This window comes from Aethalodelphis obliquidens, unplaced genomic scaffold (assembly GCF_003676395.1).
Source record: "Aethalodelphis obliquidens isolate GAN/ISIS:26980383/991018 unplaced genomic scaffold, ASM367639v1 scaffold61, whole genome shotgun sequence".
NCBI lineage: Eukaryota > Metazoa > Chordata > Mammalia > Artiodactyla > Delphinidae > Aethalodelphis > Aethalodelphis obliquidens.
This window is the reverse complement of record NW_020838005.1, coordinates 6,075,795-6,096,633: the sequence shown is the minus strand read 5'-3', so window position 1 is coordinate 6,096,633 and position 20,839 is coordinate 6,075,795. Positions and strand designations below refer to the sequence as shown.

The 20,839-nt window shown below is 37.5% G+C and overlaps 1 protein-coding gene across 5 annotated transcripts in view; it reads right to left on the bottom strand.

Moving 5' to 3' along the window:
• Window positions 1-20,839, bottom strand: part of MSRA (methionine sulfoxide reductase A) — a 371,535-nt gene that overhangs the window by 97,764 nt on the left and 252,932 nt on the right. The window lies entirely within an intron of this gene.

Genomic DNA, 20,839 nt, shown 5'->3' with positions numbered 1-20,839 from the left:
TAACAAATATCTTTGAACTTAAGGTAAATTTATCACAGGCCTTGCATCGCAGTAGATGCTCTGCAAATATGCATTTTTCTATGCAGATATTTAAGTCATAACCATGTATCGCTTGCAAAGCACTGTGATACACACTGTTTCCTCGGATCCTAATGAGACATTCTGTGTGGCAGGTGTTACCGTCCCTCGACTGGCAGATAAGGAAATAGAATAATATACGTGGAAGTGCCTGGCCTAGTGCTTTGCACACAGGAGTTGCCTAATAAATGACAAAGTGACTGATGCTCAGAGAGTTTAAAGAGTTTGCCTAAGGTCATGCACCTAATCAAAGAAAAACCTAGCACTTAAAATCAGCCCAGCACACTTTCCACCCTGTCACAGCAGCTAAAGTGTAGATGCTGGTCAATTTCTAACTGAATGATAGAGTCCCCAAGTTAAACAGCCACAGGCCTGCCATAGATCCCCTATAGATCCCCATGTTGTTGTAAAATGAACTTCACACATGTTTACTACATCATTCAAGCATCAGTTTCAGTTTTAACAAGTGCCCCCAAACTCCTCCAGTAAAAGATGCAACTTTCCAAAACAAACAGTTCCATATTTTCAAGCCCCCAGTTTAGCTGACTTCCTAGAAATGCCATTGTCCCACCTTCAGAGTCCCTTCCTCTCCTCAATGCACAAAGGTCACATGGGGACCAGGAACCAAGCGGCTTAAAGAGCCAATACCAATAATGACATCAAAATATTAATTTAATATTATATAATAAAAATAAACCAGCCCATGCCTCCAATAAGCATTGATTAATACCAAATTAGTATATCTATTTCATTTCTTTCTAAGTTATATATTCATTTAAGTATTATAGTAGTAGTCTTATGGTGTACAATATATAAGTATTATTTACAGTATACAGTATGTATTATAAATATTATTTATTAAGCACCTAATACATGCTGAGTACTTTTTCAGATGCTGAAGATATAGCAGTGAATGAAAGAAAACCCTGCCTTCACAGAGCTCACATTCTAGTGGAGGGTAAGAGACTGGATAAATATACATTCCAGAATGTTCTTTGTTTTCAATTTTCCCTCCTTCCCTTACAAGTAGGGCTTTTCCCGTATGACTACTTCCCATCCTTTTGTCCTAACATCCATTTGCATAATGGCAAGACGGTTGCATCACTGTTCCTTCTGAAACATTCTCCACGAAGAAAAAATATTGCCGGATGGCTGATTTTTGATCAAGTCAGACCCCTCTCCATTCAGAACAAGATGCCGAAAAACACTGTCTCCACGTGTAGTTGTTTAAATCTATTTAAGTTTTCTTTTTTTGAAAGAGAAATTAGTATGTGAGTAAAAGAGAACCTGCAGGTATGATTTATTTATATTTTTCAATAAGTTTTACTAAGATTACATACGCCTTGTACACTGAAGACTAATATCTGTGTGTTTACTTGGAGGTCTCTGAATTATCACAGGATCGTGAAAAATTGTTGCTTACAGATAAAAAGTGGCTTTTTAGAAAACAGAGCGGGAATAATTAAGAATCACTCCAAGGATATGGTTTAACAGTGGGCTCTTTCACGGATCATATTTTCACAAATCATCTGGTATAAGGATTATACAATGAAACCCTTAAGTTTACATCGATTTTTTAGAGCTGCTTTTGTAGTGACATGACAACCTAAGGGGTAGAAACATCTGGAAGACTTCACACAATTGTGTGGTTGGGCAGAAAAGATGCACATGGCTGTCATTCTGGGCAAGTATATAAGGCGATGAATTTCTATAAAAAATAATCCATGCATCATTTATACAATTAGAGTTCATACTACTACTGTGATCGGGGATGGGGATTTATGGGCCCTTCCCTGAAGCCATGATCCCTCGATTCTACATTCTAACTTGATCGCCTGTTCACTGTAACACTGTAATACTGATGTGGCTCCTCCCACTGTTGTCCCTGTCTTCTTGTGCAGGTCTGGGCTGTCGCCAACACACTGTGGACAGCTTTAAAGAGGAGTAACTTCGTGGGCATTAGCCCTACCCCAGACTCACTGCACCTCTCCCATTGTACGAACCCAAACAAACCGTCCATTGGAAAGATGGGAGCTATTCACACAGTTATAGTCACATTTGTGGGCAGAAGTCTCTCAATTTTGAATTTACAGCTTCAACCTTCTAGTCACATCCCTTCTTGGATGTTCTAATAAAACTAAAAGTTCTTCATGTCAGAAACAATACCCTCTCTTCCTGGTCACTCTGGCTAAACCCCTGACCGGCCAGGAAGGAAGACAAGAAAGTGTTAAAGAGATACACTAGGGGATGGAGACAAAACATGAAAGCCTGTGTTCGGATTTCTTTGAGTCTTGAGTGATATTGGACTAGGCATTAACTCTCCAGTCTACTCAAGGACAACGTTATTTTGATTGCATTTTTCCATCACAGTTCATCCTGAGGAGAGGGTATAATACCTTAAACCAAAGCCATACATCTATATCCACATACACGTGTGTGTATTTGGTTAATTCCAATGCATGAACCTTTCGGTTCACTAATGAAGGGGCTTCTTAAGTGGATAGAAGCTTCAAATTTGAAAGCAGATGGTTCACTGGGAAATACGATTTGATGCTCAGCAGATTGAGAAACCTATAGAACTAGGGCTTTTCTGTTCTCATTATTTTTAATACATTGCATTTATAGATGTTTAGCATCATTAAACTTTTCACCATTTCTTTCAACCTCTATTGGTTTATATAATGAACACAAAACAGTAATTTACACGTGAGGAAAACCTGTTTACTAAATCTCTTGTCAGAAGCCTAGGACTCAGAGCTGCAAGAGCTTGTTTTTAGGTCTGACTCTGCCACTGACATGTTTTATGCAAATTTCCTAATCTTTCTGAGCTTCAAACCTCTTCTGTAGAACAAGGATTATAAGGGCCTAACCTATAGGTTTGTTTGAGGAGCAAATGAGATGGAACCTGTAAAGTGCTTTGTTGACTATAAAAAATTATGTAGGGGTTAAATACTTTTATTTTTACAACTTTTCATAATCTTAGAACAGTTCAGAACAACTACTTTGAAATAAAAATAACAAATGACATCACACAAGACACTTTAGGAGTGACCCTTTTCCCCCAGAAAAGCATTATTTATATTAATATCTCAGATACTCATACAGCAGGGGTCTCACAGATAAATAATCCAAAGAGAGGGTCAGATTCATTTTATGTGTGTAGAAACGTACTGTTCAGTTTTTAACTAAACAGTTTATTACATTTTTCTTTAACAGAATTACCTTCCTAGTTAAATTTTAACTCTGCTCATGTCCACCCCAGTTCTTCATTTCAATGGAAAACAAACCCAAGAAAGGGTTTGTTTGAGTGAATTCTTTGAGTGAATTCTCCTTCCCCTGCTCCTACCCATGAAGCGCTTTCAAATGCAATGTCTTCACGCTTGGTCTCTGATCTGAAGTTTGAAAAAAATCAAGCCTGTTAACATTATCTTGTATCTCTCAAGCTCACACCCACTGGGTTACTAAAAAGGGGGAAAGAAAGACTTGCAGAGCGGGTGGTAGAGAGAAACAAAAACAATTAAAAATTATTGAAAAACGAAGTTCTTAAAGTCCTTCTTTCTGACTTCCTGCCTTCTTTTCTTCCTTCCATTCATTCATCCGTCTTTCCCTGAATCAGGCAAGGTACTAGATACTGGGATTCAGAAATAAGACGGTCTCATTTTTCAACTAGGTCCCCATCCTAGTACAGTGAATGCCATCTTATGAGTTAAACCTAGATCTACCTGACACGGAAGCACTTTCTCTTTTCAAGACTGATGCACAAGAAGTTACAGCAAAACAATCAAAGACTATGGAACACAGTGTGTGTGTGCGGTGCATCTGGTGGGCAGTGGAGCATGCCAGCCCAAGACCCAGAAATAAGAAGAAGCTTGGTCTACGCTGAGGGCTGTGAGGAGATGAGCCTGGGTCCTGCCAATTGTCCTGGAAGGAAATGAAGCCGGTCGGTTGAGCACAAGGCCGCATGGGTGTCTTGACAGGACACACGGGGGACCAGAGACGTATGGAAAGATCAGTTTCAAGGGAGCCACAGAATTCCGTGGAACCCCGGGTGAGCATAGGGTTCCAAATCATCAAAAATCCAGAGCTCTTTTTCACATTGATTCAATATGTGTTGCAAAGTTCACTGTGCCTTCCACTTGGCTTTGGAAAAACTAGGAGGATAAATTATTAACATTATTTGGCATTACATCCCAGGAAAGTAAGCAATAGACTTGCTGTAGGGGGTGAAAAGAGAATAACCGGCTCAGATGCAACATCTTGTGCTTAAAATTCTTCCATAACACTCTCTAAACTGATTACTGAGGACTGGGCTTTGGGGCATTCTTGAAAAGAACTGCCCTACCAACTGTTTGAGATTTCTCCATCCACCTTCTCCAAATAAGATTTGAAAGGGACAAACCATCATGAGACTGCCCTAAGATTTCCCTCTGTCTCAGTGGAGCCAGAGAAAATGCTGGAAAACAGAGAAATGCTTAACCTATAATGAGGCAAAAAGATGGATGAGTTCTCATCTGCTCAGTAGCCCTCTAAACTTTGGCTCATCTTTGGGTACTAGCCCTGTTTTATATGTTCAGACTAGAGAGATGAGAAATATGCCCGAACATGGAAACTTTAAACGGAAGTTCACACTGTGAGCTGTTGTGAGGTGATTAAGAAATTTCAGGAGTCACCAGCTGATAGTGAACATCAGGGCAAGGAAGGACATATTCCTAATGGTCTGAAATTACTGACTCTGTGTTAGGGAACTTCCAAGGAGCAATCTCATTAGAGGACCACCCATGTTGGCTACAGAGACCGGGTGACTCCCACCAGGATGAATCTATATTCTTCTCTTCTACAGCCAGTTGCTAGGAAAAAATGGATCCCGATCGTGGTCTGCTGCATGAAGCAGAGAAACTGGCATGAGTGTTGCCATGAGATGGTTCTGGATTCTAATTCCATCTCTGCGTTTACTGTGTAACTTCAGCCGAGGTACTAGACCCATCTAAGCTTCAGTGTCCTCATTCGGAAAAGTGGGGATGGTGATACACACCTCACAGGTTTGCTAGGTATCTTACATAGGAGCTCAATAAACATATCTCTGCCATCCCCTTGTGACTTCTAATGCAGAAATTCAAGGAGGAGAAGTTTTCAACATACTACTTAAGAATTTAAAAATTCCTGTCAAGAAATGAGCTACTAGGGCTTCCCTGGTGGCGCAGTGGTTGAGAGTCCGCCTGCCGATGCAGGGGACACGGGTTCGTGTCGCGGTCCGGGAAGATCCCACATGCCGCGGAGCGGCCGGAGCCTGTGCTCCGCAACGGGAGAAGCCACAACAGTGAGAGGCCCGCGTACCGCAAAAAAAAAAAAAAAAAAAAAAGAAAGAAATGAGCTACTAAACATCTAGCTGAGTTCAGGAACCTTGCTAGAGATTCAGCTAAAACACAGACCACTGAGCCTGATCTCAGTCTCAGGAAATGTCTAGAATGTATCAACAAACATATGAATGCAGAGAAGCAAGCTGTGATCACTAGGATGAACATGGATCCATCTAGAATCCATGCCTCCTAACCTCTCTGGCCTCAATTCAGCATCAGTAAGGATTTGGGTTAGATCCTTTTAAAACCAGTTTTATTAAGGTATAATTGACATACCATAAATGGTATATATTTAAACTGTACAATTTCATCAGTTTTGACACGTGTATATGCCATGAAATCATCACCACAATCAAGATAATGAACATTTACAAAAGTTTCCTCATACGCCTTTTAAATCTCCCCTTCTCACCACTCCCAGCCCCCATCCTAAAGCCCCAGGCAAACACTGATCTACATTCTGTCATGTGTATTTTTCTAGAATTTTATACAATTGGAATCATGTCGTGTGTACTCTTTTTTGGTAACTCAGCCATGTTGTTGTATGTATCAACAGTTGCTTCCTTTTATTGCCGAGCAGTGTTCCATTGATTGGATATGCCAAATTTGTTTACTCACTGACCTGTTGATGGATATGTGGGTTCTTTGCAGCCTCTCGCTATTAAAATAAAGCTACTGTGATTATTCACGTACAGGTCTTTGTATGTACATATGCTTTCAGTTCTCCTGGATAAATACCTGGGAGTGGAATGGCTGGTAAACTGCCGAACTTTTTCCAAAGTGGTTGTAACACTTTACATTCCCTACCAGCAATGTATGAGAGCTCAGTTGTCGTATCCACACAAACCCTTGTCATGGTCAGTACTTTTAATTTTAGCCATTGTCAAAATATGTGTAATAGTATCTTATCGTGGTTTTAATTTGAATTTCTTAATGTCTAATAATGTTGAGTATCTTTTCATGTGATAATTTGCCATTTGTATACCTTCTCTGGTAAAGTGTTCAATTTTTTCCATTTTTAAATTGTATTGCCTCTTATTATTGAATTTGGAGTTCTTTATATATTCTGGATACAAATATCTTATCAGATATATACTTGAAAATATTTTATCCCAATCTGTGGCTTGCCTTTCATTCTCTTAACAATGACTTTCAAAGAGCACAAATTAATTTTGATGAAGTCCGAATTATCAGTGTTTTCTTTTATGGATCATGTTTTTGGTGTTGTATCAAAAAAAATCTTTACCTAACCCAAGTCACAAAGATTTTCTCCTATATTTCCCTCTAGATGTTTTATAGTTTTAGGTTTTAAATTTAGGGCTATGATTCATCTTATGTTTTGTATATGGTGCGAGATATGGATCAAAGTTGTTTTGGTTTTGTTGTGGTGGTGGTAATTTGTAGTTGTTTGCTGCAAATACAATTGTTCCAGCACCATGTTTGGAAAACACTATCCTTCTTCCACTTACAAAGTGGAAGACTACAAGTCTCTCCTCCCAGACTCTGTGCTATTTTTTTTAATAGTATATATTGTGTGCTTTTATTTTTTATTTCTCCATAGTCTGGTTCCAGGACTCTGCTCTTAACCACATCTTTGTACTGCCTCTGTTACTTTCTTTTTTTTTTTTTTTTTACATTTTTTTTGGAGTATAGTTGCTTTACAATGTTGTGTTAGTTTCTACTGTACAGCGAAGTGAATCAGCTATACGTATACATAGATCCCCTCTTTTTTGGATTTCCTTCCCATTTAGGTCACCACAGAGCACTGAGTAGAGTTCCCTGGGCTATACAGTAGGTTCTCATTAGTTATCTATTTTACACATAGTATCAATAGTGTATATATGTCAATCCCAATCTCCCAATTCATCCCATCTCCCTTCCTCCTCGGTATCCATATGTTAGTTCTCTACCTCAGTGTCTCTATTTCTGCTTTGTAAACAAGATTGTCTATACCAGTTTTTTCAGATTCCACATATATACATTAATATATGATATTTGTTTTTCTCTTTCTGACTTACTTCATTCTGTATGACAGTCTCTAGGTCCATCCACATCTCTACAAATGACCCAATTTTGTTACTTTTTATGGCTGAGTAATATTCCATTGTATATATGTACCACATCTTTTTTATCCATTCCTCTGCTGATGGACATTTAGGTTGTTTCCATGTCCTGGCTATGGTAAATAGTGCTGCAGTGAACACTGGGGTGCATGTGTCTTTTTGAATTATGGTTTTCTCTGGGTGTATGCCCAGCAGTGGGATTGCTAGGTCACATGGTAGTTCTACTTTTAGTTTTTTAAGGAACCTCCATACTGTTCTCCATAGTGGCCGTATCAGTTTACATTCCCACCAACAGTGCAAGAGGGTTCCCTTTTCTCCACACCCTCTCCAGCATTTATTTTTTGTAGATTTTGTGATGATGGCCATTCTGACTGGTGTGAGGTGATATCTCAGTGTAGTTTTGATTTGCATTTCTCTAATGATTAGTAATGTTGAGCATCTTTTCATGTGTTTGTTGGCCATCTGTATGTTTTCTTTGGAGAAATGTCTATTTAGGTCTTCTGCCCATTTTTGGATTGGGTTGTTTGTTTTTTTGATATTGAGCTGCATGAGCTGCTTGTATATTTTGGAGATTAATCCTTTATCAGTTGCTTCATTTGCAAATATTTTCTCCCATTCTGAGGGTCGTCTTTTCATCTTGTTTATGGTTTCCTTTGCTGTGCAAAAGCTTTTAAGTTTAATTAGGTCCCATATATTTACTTTTGTTTTTATTCTCATTACTCTAGGAGGTGGGTCAAAAAAGATCTTGCAGCGATTTATGTCAATGAGTGTTCTGCCTATGTTTTTCTCTAAGAGTTTTATACTGTCTCACCTTACATTTAGGTCTTTAATCCATTTTGAGTTTATTTTTGTGTATGGTGTTAGGGAGTGTTCTAATTTCCTTCTTTTACATGTAGCTGTCCAGTTTTCCCAGCATCATTTATTGAAGAGGCTGTCTTTGCTCCATTCTGGCCAGGTATATTCTGGCCTCCTTTGTCATAGATTAGGTGACCATAGCTGCATGGATAAATTATCTCTGGGCTTTCTATCCTGCTCCATTGATCCATATTTTGACTTTGTGCTATTTTTGCCTAACATTTTACTTCTACATATCTTATAACCCTCAAAATACACTTATTATTTTTGCTTTAAGCAGTGGTTTATCTTTTAAAGATATTTAAATCTTTAAAAATCTTTATATTTAGTTAACATGTAGTTAACATTTCTAGTACTCTTTATTCCTTGTGGAGATCCAGATTTCCTGATGGCATCATTTTCTTTCTTTCTGTTTGAAGGACTTCCTTTAACATTTCCTTCTAGCTGGTGATGAATTCATCCAGCTTTTGTACATCTGAAAAAATATTTTTGCTTTCTTTTTGAAAGGTGTATTCACCAGGCAAAGAATTCTAGTATGACAATTCTTTTTCTTTCAGTAAAGATATTGCTCCACTGTCTCCTAGCTGGCATTGCTGCTGATGAGAAATCTGCCATCTTCGTATCTTTGTTCTCCTGTATGAAATTATCTTTTCTTTCCTGTGGCTGCTTTTAAAATTTTCTGTTTATCACTTATCTTACTGATTTGATTATGATGTGTTGTGATGTTTTTCTTCACGTTTCTTGTGTTTGGTGTTCATTTAGCTTCGTGGAGCAGTGGTTTTATAGTCTTTATCAAATTTGGATTTTTTCTGACATTATTCAATTTTTAAATCTCAGGCATTGTAGTACTCATCTCTTGAAGATGGATTGGGTCTTTTTTATATTTTTTGTCTTTCTACTTCACATGTTCAACCTTCCCTCTAGCTTCTTAAACATACTGAATACAGTTTTAATGGCTTTAAAACCTGTGCTAGTGTCATTATCTGCATCAAGTTTGTATCATTTTCAATCGATTTTTCTCATTAAAGATAGCATTTTCTTGCTTATCTGCATGTTGTTGGATGCCAGAAACTGTGAATTTTATCTTGTTGGGTGCTGGATATTTTGTTATTCCTACCTATGTATTCATATACTTTGTTCTGAGAGATTAAGCTACTTTGCAAAAATAACATATCCTTTTGATGCTTGCTTTCAAGCATTGTTACTTTGGACCAGAAAAACTTTTAATCTACATTAATTGCCCCACTAATGAGGTAAAGTCTTCAGAAGTACTCTACCTGATGTTCAATGAGTTTTTATATTTTCCATTCTAGGTAATGAGAATGGGCAGTATTCCCAACCCTGTGTGAGCTCTGGGAATTGTTCCCTCTAATTCTTCAAGGTGATTCTTTTTCTGGCCTGAGGTTGTTTAATCACACATATGCTGGTCAGTACTCAGACAATTACTTAAGAGAACCCTTTGCAGGTCCCCGGAATTTCCACTCTCTGAGTGTTTCTCTCCTCCCTTCTTCTGTTCTGTGAATTCCACCTTCCTCAGCATCCCTGGACTCTCAGTGCCATCTCCTGAACCCATGGAGACTGTGAGACTTGGCCTGGGTTCCTCCTCCTTGCTTTGCAGCCTAGAAACTTTCTCCAGGAAATAAGGTAGGGCATTTGTAGGACTTCTTTATTTGTTTTTCTTATGTCTACTGTGTGAGAACCATTGTTTCATTGTTTTGTCTGATTTTTTTAGTTATTTCAAGTGGGAGAGTAAATCCAGTCCCTATTACTCCTTCTTGATCATAAACAGAAGTCTTTGAGCTAAATATTTTCCAAATATCTTCTCACCCTAATTTAAAAAAAACATTTATAGTTAAAATAATGGGTATGGGGACACAGACAGACAGACTGAAAAAATTCCCTTAAGGTTTTTGTGGAGGTTTGGGGTGTATTTTTTGTTTGCTCTATTCTGTTAACAAATGGACTCTGTAAATTTATTTCCATAAAATAATTCAGATTAAAAATTTATATGAACAGCATCTGGATGGTGACAAAAATTTTTTAAATCACCATGATTAATCAAAAAAAATAATTTCATCTATTTTTTTACCCTTTTATCTTCATTCTTCTCGATCATTCTGATCCAACAGTGTTCACAGTGCCTTCCTTCCTTAAATGCTTTTTCCCTTGGCCTTGTAACACTGTACTCACCTCAGAATCTCACTATTTCTTGACCACTTTATATCTATTTGCTTTTCCATTTCCCCCCCACCATCCTCCTTACTACAGATGTTCCTGGGCTCGGTCTTTGTCCGTCACCCTCCCTTCCATGTGCCCTCCAACGGAAACTTCCTTTTCTATGCTGTGAACTTACAATTCTGAATTTGTGATTCATGTTCTCTTCCAGGCGTCAGCCATGTAGAGCCACATTACCGTTAGACGTTTACATATCTAGGCTCCATCGTCCCTGGATTCTCAACTTGACCTCACTATCTTTCATTGTCCCCCACCATTCTCATCTCTATCCATTGACTGGACCATTCTTCCAGCAACCCAAGTTTTCAATTCTGTAGTAATCCATGTTTCATTTGAGTCTCCTTTATGCCTTAAGCCAGGCAGTCACCTAGCTTTACCTTTGTTTTCTGTAAAATCCTTCAGTAATGTTTTTCTTTCCCTTTCCACAGCCTCCTCCCTGATCTAGAGTCGATACTCCATGGTGTGTGATGATAAAGCTAGTAAGAACACCTGGATCTCTGCAGAGCCCTAATTCAGGGCTGCTTAACAAATGTTTCCTGGTTGTCTCTGGCTGTGTAGGTTGAATAAATGAACTGGTAGTTCCTTGCAATAGTGGGTCATTTCACTCCATAATCCTATCATTGTTCCCAGTACTGCAAGCCTAATATTTCACCCTTCTTCCCGTGAACAAAGCCTAAGGACATCATTTTTCAGATTTTCCATCTCAGACCAGAGTGAACATCATGCAGAAAGATGACAGATGCAGAAAGGTGACATAATGCTGCAACTCCCTGCTGTGAAACATACTCATTTTCATATTTTTCACACTAGACTTAGAGTTTCGACTTGTTTATTATTCCTTTCAATGTTATAAAAGCCAGCACAATAATCAGTTATTCTGCATATTAATATTCACTAAAGTAAGATGGCTTTGAAAAGTAAAGTGAAGGCAAGTAAAGTAAAATTTCCTTCAAAGTATCCATTGGATTTAGAATAAAATATGTTCAATTCCTGATTTTTTAATCCAGGCACCCCAGGAAGAGGATGGAGACAAGATGGTGGAGTAGAAGGACATGAGCTCCAGCACCCTAGGAAGTTACATTGAAATCTGGGCTTCCATGTGATTTGGTTAAGCATAAGCCTCAGTCACTCTTTTGCATACCAGGAGATGACAAAGCATCAGCAAGGGAAAGTGTTAACTAGGTCATCTGAGGGAGACAAGAGTACTTGGGCTATTTTAAAGGGGGAAGAAGCAGCTAAGAAATTAATTAATATACTAGAAATGAAATTTAAGGGATTTTAAAGACATCGTTGGGCATCTGAACTGTTAAAATAAGAGGATGACTACCAAGGATTCCCTATCAGGGTTTCTTAACTTTGGCACTAGACATCTTGGCCTGGGTAATTCTTTGTCGGGAGGGGCAGTCCTACGCCTTGTTGGATGTGTAGCAGTATCCCTTGATTTTATCCATCTCTGATGCCAGCAGAGTCCACCCTATTGTGACAACCAAAAATATCTCCATACACTGCCAAATGTCCCCTAGGGGGCAAAATTGAGACCCACTGCTATATATTAATGAACTACATCTTTTGATATCATTACTTATAGAAGCCTACATATTCAAAGCAGCTAAATGAAGCAACATGTGAAAAGTGAAAGCTCTAGGATATGTGGAAACCAACAGTTATAAAAGAGTATCAGAGGTCTTTGGTATTCATATTTTCATTTGCATCTGCTTATTTCAGTGGTTACCAGTTTGGTTTCACTTTTTACTCCCAAAGTTAAGAGATCTGCATTAGAGAACACAATACCTTCTTTTTCCTTTTTTGGTAAAATAGCATTTTAAGCTACACATTGCAAGTCCACAAAGAAGAGAAGAACATAAGCACAAATTAAAATCAACATGCATATAGTTTGAAAGAGAGAAAGTTCTCAATTTTATGGAGAAGGCAAGAAAAGCACATTTTTTCCTTCTTATTTAATAGCTTGGTAGGAAAACAAGAAGTATTAAAGTTGTTATCACATGTTTCCTGGTGACTAGAATATCTTACCATATCTCTCAGAAAGTCTCGTATCTCTCAAGAATTGGTACAGCCCCATCTCACCATACCACTTAGGCACTGCAATCAGTTTAACAGAGAACAAAGGTAACAGTGGCTTAAACAAGACAGAATTATATTTCTTTTTCACTTTAAGTGAAAGGTACTGAGCTAGGTGATCTAGTGGTGGTCGGGTGGCACATGGTCGCCAGGGACTCAGATTTCTTCTTTCTACACAACTATCCTTAGCAGATGGCTCTCATTCTCAAGGACATAAGATGACTTCTGGTGCTACAACTGTCAGGTCCAAGTTGTAGATTAGAAAAAGGAAAAATAGAAGGACACTTCTTCCCACTTCCTCTATCTTTAAAGAGACTTCCCAGAAGTTCCAAGCCATACTTTCACTCATATCTCACTGAGTGAAACAAGTCATATGACCACACCTCCATAATTCCCCTCGCCTGGCTCCGCTGTGGAGCAGGCCAAGGTCAGGCTACCTGAGGCCACACCCTTGCTCAGCTTCTTCCCCTTCCCTAATCTGCTGTCCTCACTCTCTTACAGGTTCTTTTCTTTTTCCTCAATAAATCACATGTACTAAATCCCTGTCTCATGCTCTGCATCTAGGGAAACTAACCTAAGGCTTCAAGCTATTCATCTAGTTTTGCTCTCATTCAAGCCACCTTACTGCCCACCTCCAGGGCTATGTTGTTTCTTACATTCCATCACTTTAGTTGTTTAGGTTCCTAGATGAACTCTTATTAGATATGTTTATTAAAGTATTATTAGACGAGTTTATTAAGTTGCTATAATGATCTCTTAATGAGATCAAAGTTCTTGTGGTCAGCATCTGGCTTACACATGCCCAAGGGCCACCATTCTCAGAGAAAGACTACTGGCCTACATGCTAAAATGTCGCACTCAGGATGGTACGTCTCCACCGTATTTAATTCACTTTGTGAGATTAGCATAAGCAGAGGCTTAGCTGCTATAACTCTGTTTACTAGATTTTGAACATTCCTAATTGCTTCTTCAAAATTTCTCTCAATGAATAATGAAACAACCAATGAATGACTCAGAACTTCAAACACTCCATGGATAAAGAAAGTGTAGTACATATGTACAACGGAATACTACTCAGCCAAAGAGAAAGAATGAAATAATGCCATTTGCAGCAACATGGATGCACCTAGAGATTATCATACTAAGTGAAGTAAATCAGAAAGAGAAAGACAAATACCGTATGATATCACTTATATGTGGAATCTAAAATATGACACAAATGAACTTATTTACGAAACAGAAACAGACTCACAGACATAGAGAACAGACTGGTGGTTGCCAAGGGGCCATGGGGGAAGGATGGATTGGGAGTTTGGGATTAGCAGATGCAATCTATTATATATATGTATAACAATCACTTTGCTGTACACCAGGAACTAACACAGCATTGTAAATCAACTATACATCAATAAAATAAAATGTTTTTAAAAGCAAGAAAAAAAGAACTTCAAACATTCCAAATACATGAACAGAGTCAGCACCTCTACTCCCTGCTTCTTAAACTGACCCCACCTCCCCAGAGATGGCACAGGAAGACCACCACAGATGAGTGGCACTGGTGGAGTGCTGCTTCAAGGATGACCTCCTGCCTCCTGCTGGAGAACAGGGCCTCCACGGGGGCAAAACATCACAGGGTTCTGAAGTCCTCCAACAGGTAGATGAACCTGCATCCCTCAAAGCAACAGCTGGCACCTCTTATCATCACCCATGGGACCCTTCCTCCTGGCACACCCGGACTTTAGCTCAGGTGTTTGAGACAAGTCTTATTAATATGGAATAATCTCACATTACCTGACTGAAAATTAATTCTGTCCATTTTAAATGACATCTCATTTTAAAGTTAAAACACTGAATAACACTTAGAGAAAGGTTGAGCACCTGCCCAGGGCCAGTGCTGGATCTGCAAAGCGCTAACTGCAGTGCTAACTGCAAAGCCGTGCTCTTATCCACTACTATCTCAATTTGTAAATTATATATCACTTAAGCAAAAAAACTGAAGTAGAAAATAGTGAACTATGAAAGATATTACATGGCTCTCTTCTGAAAGAAAGTATTCTGTGTTCCCTACCATTTCCACAATACTGTTTCTATTTTTTAATGCAATGCATCTCAAAAGAGATAAAAGAAAATTGCTATACAACAGAGGTGTCAAATATTCACGCTGTACCTATAAGGAAGGGTTTGAGTTTCAGTAATGAAAAAACATTACTTCTATAATCATAGATAAATTATTTTGAAAAGATATGGTGATGTCTTCCTAAAAGGCAAAATAAATTTATCTTAGTATAGTTTTTGCTTTTATGAAAGAGAAATTCTATTTCTGGCCAGCCGAAGGAAATATTTTAAATTATTATATCTTTCTTAGAATATCTGGGACTCCATATCCACTTATGCTACAAACTCCCAAGTTTGACCAAATAATGAGTCTTGAAATGTTCAAATTATCATCAAAATGTATGAAAACTTTCAAAATATTAAAATTTCTATGTCACTATTTCCTATCCAAATCTTAAAGTTTTGTAGCAATGAGTCAGCCAAAGTACTCCCCTACAAAACATTATGCATGTAAATGAGATTTATAAGATGTTTACATTTGAATCAGTACCAAGCACGCATATGCACACACATTCACAAAGTTATTCTTTCATCATGGGCATTGCTCATATTATTAACAGGAACAGCAATCAATATATTAACCTTTGTAATTTCTAGATCTGATTACAGAAAGATACATAAATGTACAAAAGTTCATAAAACATAAATGCAGTTTATTAAAGCATTTACATTAACGCTGTCATACTATATATAATGTTGCAATATGTAATATTATTATACTTATTATAAAGTGAATGCTCATATAACCACCACTCATATCAAGAAACAGAGAATTGTCAGCACCCTTGGAGGCCCTCCATGTGTCCCTACTGATGACAATACCTTCCCTCTCTCCAGTAGTACCCACACCTGATTTTTGTAACAGTAATCACCTATTTTTTTTGAAATTTACATCAATGAAGTTATTCTGTTGTGTTTTGTTTGTTTGTTTTTTGTGGTACGTGGGCCTCTCACTGTTGTGGCCTCTCCTGTTGTGGAGTACAGGCTCCAGACGCGCAGGCTCAGCGGCCATGGCTCACGGGCCCAGCCGCTCCGCGGCATGTGGAATCTTCCCGGACCGGGGCACAAACCCGTGTCCCCTGCATCGGCAGGCGGACTCTCAACCACTGCGCCACCAGGGAAGCCCTATTCTGTGGTTTTAATCTTTCACTTACTGTTATGTTCATGAGGTTCTTCTATTTTCTTCATTTTCATTGCTTTGTAATATCCCTTTGTATGAATAGATCATAACTGATTTATCCATTCTACTGCTGATGAACATTACCAGCTTGGGGCTGCTAAGTACATTCTTGACCTGCATTCTGTTACATATGTATAAATTTCTCTTGAGTACATACCTAGAAATAAAATTGCTGGCTTGTTGGCTTTGCATGTCCTCAACTTAACTAGATGTTGAACCATTTCCCAGAGTAGGTTTATTAATTTATAAACCCATATCAATTCATGAGAGTTGTCAGAGCTCTAAATGTTTGCCAATTCATTAAAGTCTGTTAATGTCAGACTTTTCACTTTTTGTCGGTATGCTTGGTGTGTAATGAAATCTCACTTGATCTTAATTTGCATTTCCTTGATTAATAATGGCACAGATTATCATTTCATGTTTCCTCACCATTATAAGTCCTTTGTCCATTTTTCTATTCAGTGGTCTGCAGTTTTCAAATCTACTGGAGATAATTTTAAAATCTACTTTTTATATATCTTGGATATTAATACTTTGGCAAATATAATCCTCCTATCCTTACATTTTCTTTATGATTTTTTTGATGAACAAAAGTTGTGATTTTAATATAGTTAAATTTATCAAATAGTTTCCCTTATGGTTAGTGCTTTATGTATCTTGTTTAAGAAATGCTTCTCAAACCCAAGATCATAATGATATTATCTACTTGAAGTTCTGTAGTTTTGTTTTCACAATTTAGGTCTGTAATCTACTTGGAATTTACTTCTTTTTTTCACTCTTCTTACAATATTTTAGATTTTCTTTTTAAACTTATTTTTATTGAATAATGGTTGATTTATAATATATTAATTTCAGGTGTACAGCATAGTGATTCAATATTTTTTATAGACTATACTTCATTTAAACTACTATATATAAAATATGTAACTAATAAGGACCTACTGTATAGCTCAGGGAACGCTACTCAATTCTCTGTAGTGACCTATAGGGAAAAGAATCTTAAAAAGAGTGGATATATGTATATGTATAACTGAATCACTTTGCTGTACACCTGAAACTAACACAACTTTGTAAATCAACTATACTTTAATAAAACATTTTTTAAAATGAAATATCAACTTTCCAAAGTTAAAAAAAATAAAATTACAAAATAATTACGATATTGCCCTGTGTTGTACAATATATCCTTGTTGCTTATTTATTTTATACATAATAGTTTATACTCTCAATCCCATACCCCTATCTTGCCCCCCTCCTCCCCTCTCCCCACTGGTAAGCACTAGTTTGTTCTCTATATCTCAGAGTCTGTTTTTGTTTTGTTATATACATTTGTTTGTGCTATTTTTTAGATTCCACACATAGGTGAAAACATGAAGTATTTGTCTTTCTCTGTCTGACTTATTTCACTAAGCATAAAATACCCTCTAGGTCCATCCATATTGTTGCAAATGGAAGAATATCATTTTTATGGCTGAGTAATATTCCATTGTGTGTATATATATATATATATATATATATATATATTCCATTGTGTGTGTGTATGTATATATATATATATATATATATATACACCACAACTTCTCTATCCATTCATCCGTTGATGGACACTTGGGTTGCTTCTGTATCTTAGCTATTGTAAATAGCGCTGCTATGAACACTGGGGTGCATGTATCTTTTTGAGTTAGTGTTTTCATTTTTGTCAGATACACATACAAGAGTGGAACTGCTGGATCATATGGTAGTTCTATTTTTAGTTTTTTGAGGAACTTCCATACTGTTTTCCATAGTGGCTGCACCAATTTACATTCCCACCAACAGTGTACAAGGGCTCCCTTTTCTCCACATCCTAGCCAACATTTATGTGTAGACTTTTTGATGTCAGTCATTCTGACAGGTGTGAGGTGGCACCTCACTGCAGTTTTGATTTGCATTTCTCTAACAATTAGCAATGTTGTGTATCTTTCATGTGCCTGTTAGCTACCTGTATACCTTCTTTGGAAAAATGTCTATTCAGGTCTTCTGCTTATTTTTTAATTGGATTGTTTGTTTATCAATATTGAGTTGTATGAGCTGTTTATATATTTTAGATATTAACCCCTTATCAGTCACATCATTTGCAAATATTTTCTCCCATTCAGTAGGTTGTCTTTTCATTCTGTCAATGGTTTCCTCTACTGTGTAAAAGCTTTTAAGTTTAATTAGGTTCCATTTGTTTATTTTTGCTTTTATTTCTTTTGCCTTAGGAGACAGATCAAAAAAAAATTGCTACAATTTATGTCAAAGAGTGTTCTGCCTATGCTCTCTTCTAGGAGTTATATGGTTTCAGGTCTTACATTTAGGTCTTTAATCCATTTTGAGTTTATTTTTGTATGTGGTGTTAGGGAGTGTTCTAATCTCATTGTTCTACATGTAGCTGTCCAGTGTTCCCAGCACCACTTACTGAAGACTGTCTTTTCTCCATTCTACATTCTTGCCTCCTTTGTCACAGCTTAATTGACCATAGGTGCGTGGGTTTATTCTGGGCTCTCTGTCCTGTTCCATTTATCCGTGTGTCTATTTTTGTGCCAGCACCATGCTGCTTTGATTCCTGTAGTTTTGTGTTATAGTCTGAAGTCAGGGACCACGATACCTCCAGGTTTGTTCTTTTTTCTCCAGATTGTTTGCTCTGGCAATTTGGGGTCTTTTGTGCTTCCATATAAATTTTAAGATTATTTGTTCTAGATCTGTGAAAAATATCACAGGTATTTTGATAGGGATTGCATTTAATCTGTAGATTGCTTTGGGTAGTATGTGCTTTATAATAAATCTTGATATCCGGAAGAACAAATCCTCCCATCCTCTTGTTCTTATCCAAGAGGGTCTCTGCTTTTCTTAAACTTTTGCCTTTCCAAATAAACATGAGAATCAGCTTTAAAGATCCACAAAAATAACACAACAAGAAAACTGCAGCTGAGTTATTTTTATGAGATGCTTTTAAAATACTGATTCAATTTCTTAATGATTATAGGTCTATTCAGTTTTGTTTCGTTTTTGGCCATGCCACACAGCTTGCAGGATCTTAGTTCCCCAACCAGGAATTGAACACAGGCCACGGCAGTGAAAGCACCAAGTCCTACCCGGTGCTTTGGACTGCCAGGGAATTCCCAGTTTTGTTATATTTTTAAGGACTCTGTCTTATCTAATTATCTAACTTTTCAAATGTACTGACGTAAAGTTGCCTATCTGCAGTGATATCCCATTTTTTCTTCCCAATAATGGGTATTTGTGACCTCATTTTTGCCTTGATCAACTAACCAATGTTTTATCAATTTTATTAGCCATTTTGAAATATCAATTTCTGGCTTCCTTTATCCTCTCTACTACTTTTCTATTTCCTATTCCATTTACTTCTGTTCTTATTTCTTTCTTCTTCATTGTTTGGTTTATGTTGTTGCCGACTTTCTAAGTTCTTGAGATGGATGCTGAGCTCTGTCTTTCACCACCTCTAATGTAAGAATTTAAGGCTCTGTATTTCCTTCTAAGAACGGCTTTAGCCATGCCCTATAAGTTTTGAAGTGTAGTATTTTAATTACCAGTCAGTTCATAATATTTTCTGATTTCCATTATGGCTTATCTTTGATCCAAAAGATAATCATAAAATTTCTTCTATTCTAACATAAAAGGATTTTCTACATATCTTTTTGCTATTGATTTCCAGCATAATCACATTATGATAAGAGAAACATAATCTCTATGATTTTAGTCCCTCTACAACATATTGAGACTCTATGGCTTAGTACATTTCCATGTGTGATTAAGAAGGTGTAGGGTACAGTGTTTTATATATGTCCATTAGATCAAGTGCTTTAATTGCATTGGTCACAGTCTCTATACCCTTAATAAGGTCCTTAAGACTCAACTCTTCTGGAACTGGCAAATTCCCTAGAGCAAAGGTGTTTTAGTCCCCTGCTTACCAGTCTGGATTCCTGTGTTCCCTTCAATTGTTTTGTTTGTTTGTTTTTGTTTTTGCGGTACGCGGGCCTCTCACTGTTGTGGCCTCTCCCGTTGCGGAGCACAGGCTCCGGACGTGCAGGCTCAGCGGCCCATGGGCCCAGCCGCTCCGCCGCATGTGGGATCTTCCCACACCGGGGCACGAACCCGTGTCCCCTGCATCGGCAGGCGGACTCTCAACCACTGCGCCACCAGGGAAGCCCTGTTCCCTTCAATTTTACATGGTAATTCCTATTTTTTTTGTCGGCATTTTGATGTGATGCTTTTAATATGTTTTCATGTCTTATCCAACATTTTGAGTTGCTTTTGATGAGAAGGTGATCTGAATAGCCTAGCCTGCCATTTAAGAACCTGGAAATTCTAGTTCCTGCCAATGTTATCAGCTCTGATTTTTTTCTCTTATCTAATTTAATACTCTTTTATGTGAAGTAATGTAATTCTTCTGACTTCATTTCTCCTTATTGATTTTATATTATTTCAGGAATTGATCAGCAAAGTTTAAATGATCTAAACTCTCCTATCTCAAATATGTGGAATTCTTCCTGGCTAAAAGTTCTCAAAAGCCTGTTTGAACTTACTGACCCTAATCACACCTTTCAAAAGAAATTCTTGGATACCTGCCCTTGGTATAGGCTGCCAAAAGATATTAGCATTCCTAACCTCTGCCACCACACTATCCATTACAAATAAATTTTGATTTATAGCCTAAAAAAAGCCTATTTGAACTTCTTAATCTTGAAAATCCTTAACAGGTTATAAAATTGTAATATGTATTACAAGGAGCTTGTTAGGACAGATACTCTTCATTGGATAATGTGCTGCTGTTTCCAGTTACGGTGTGGTTGTGTTTTCTGTTGGCTGATAGCATCCTATAACAATGTAGGATG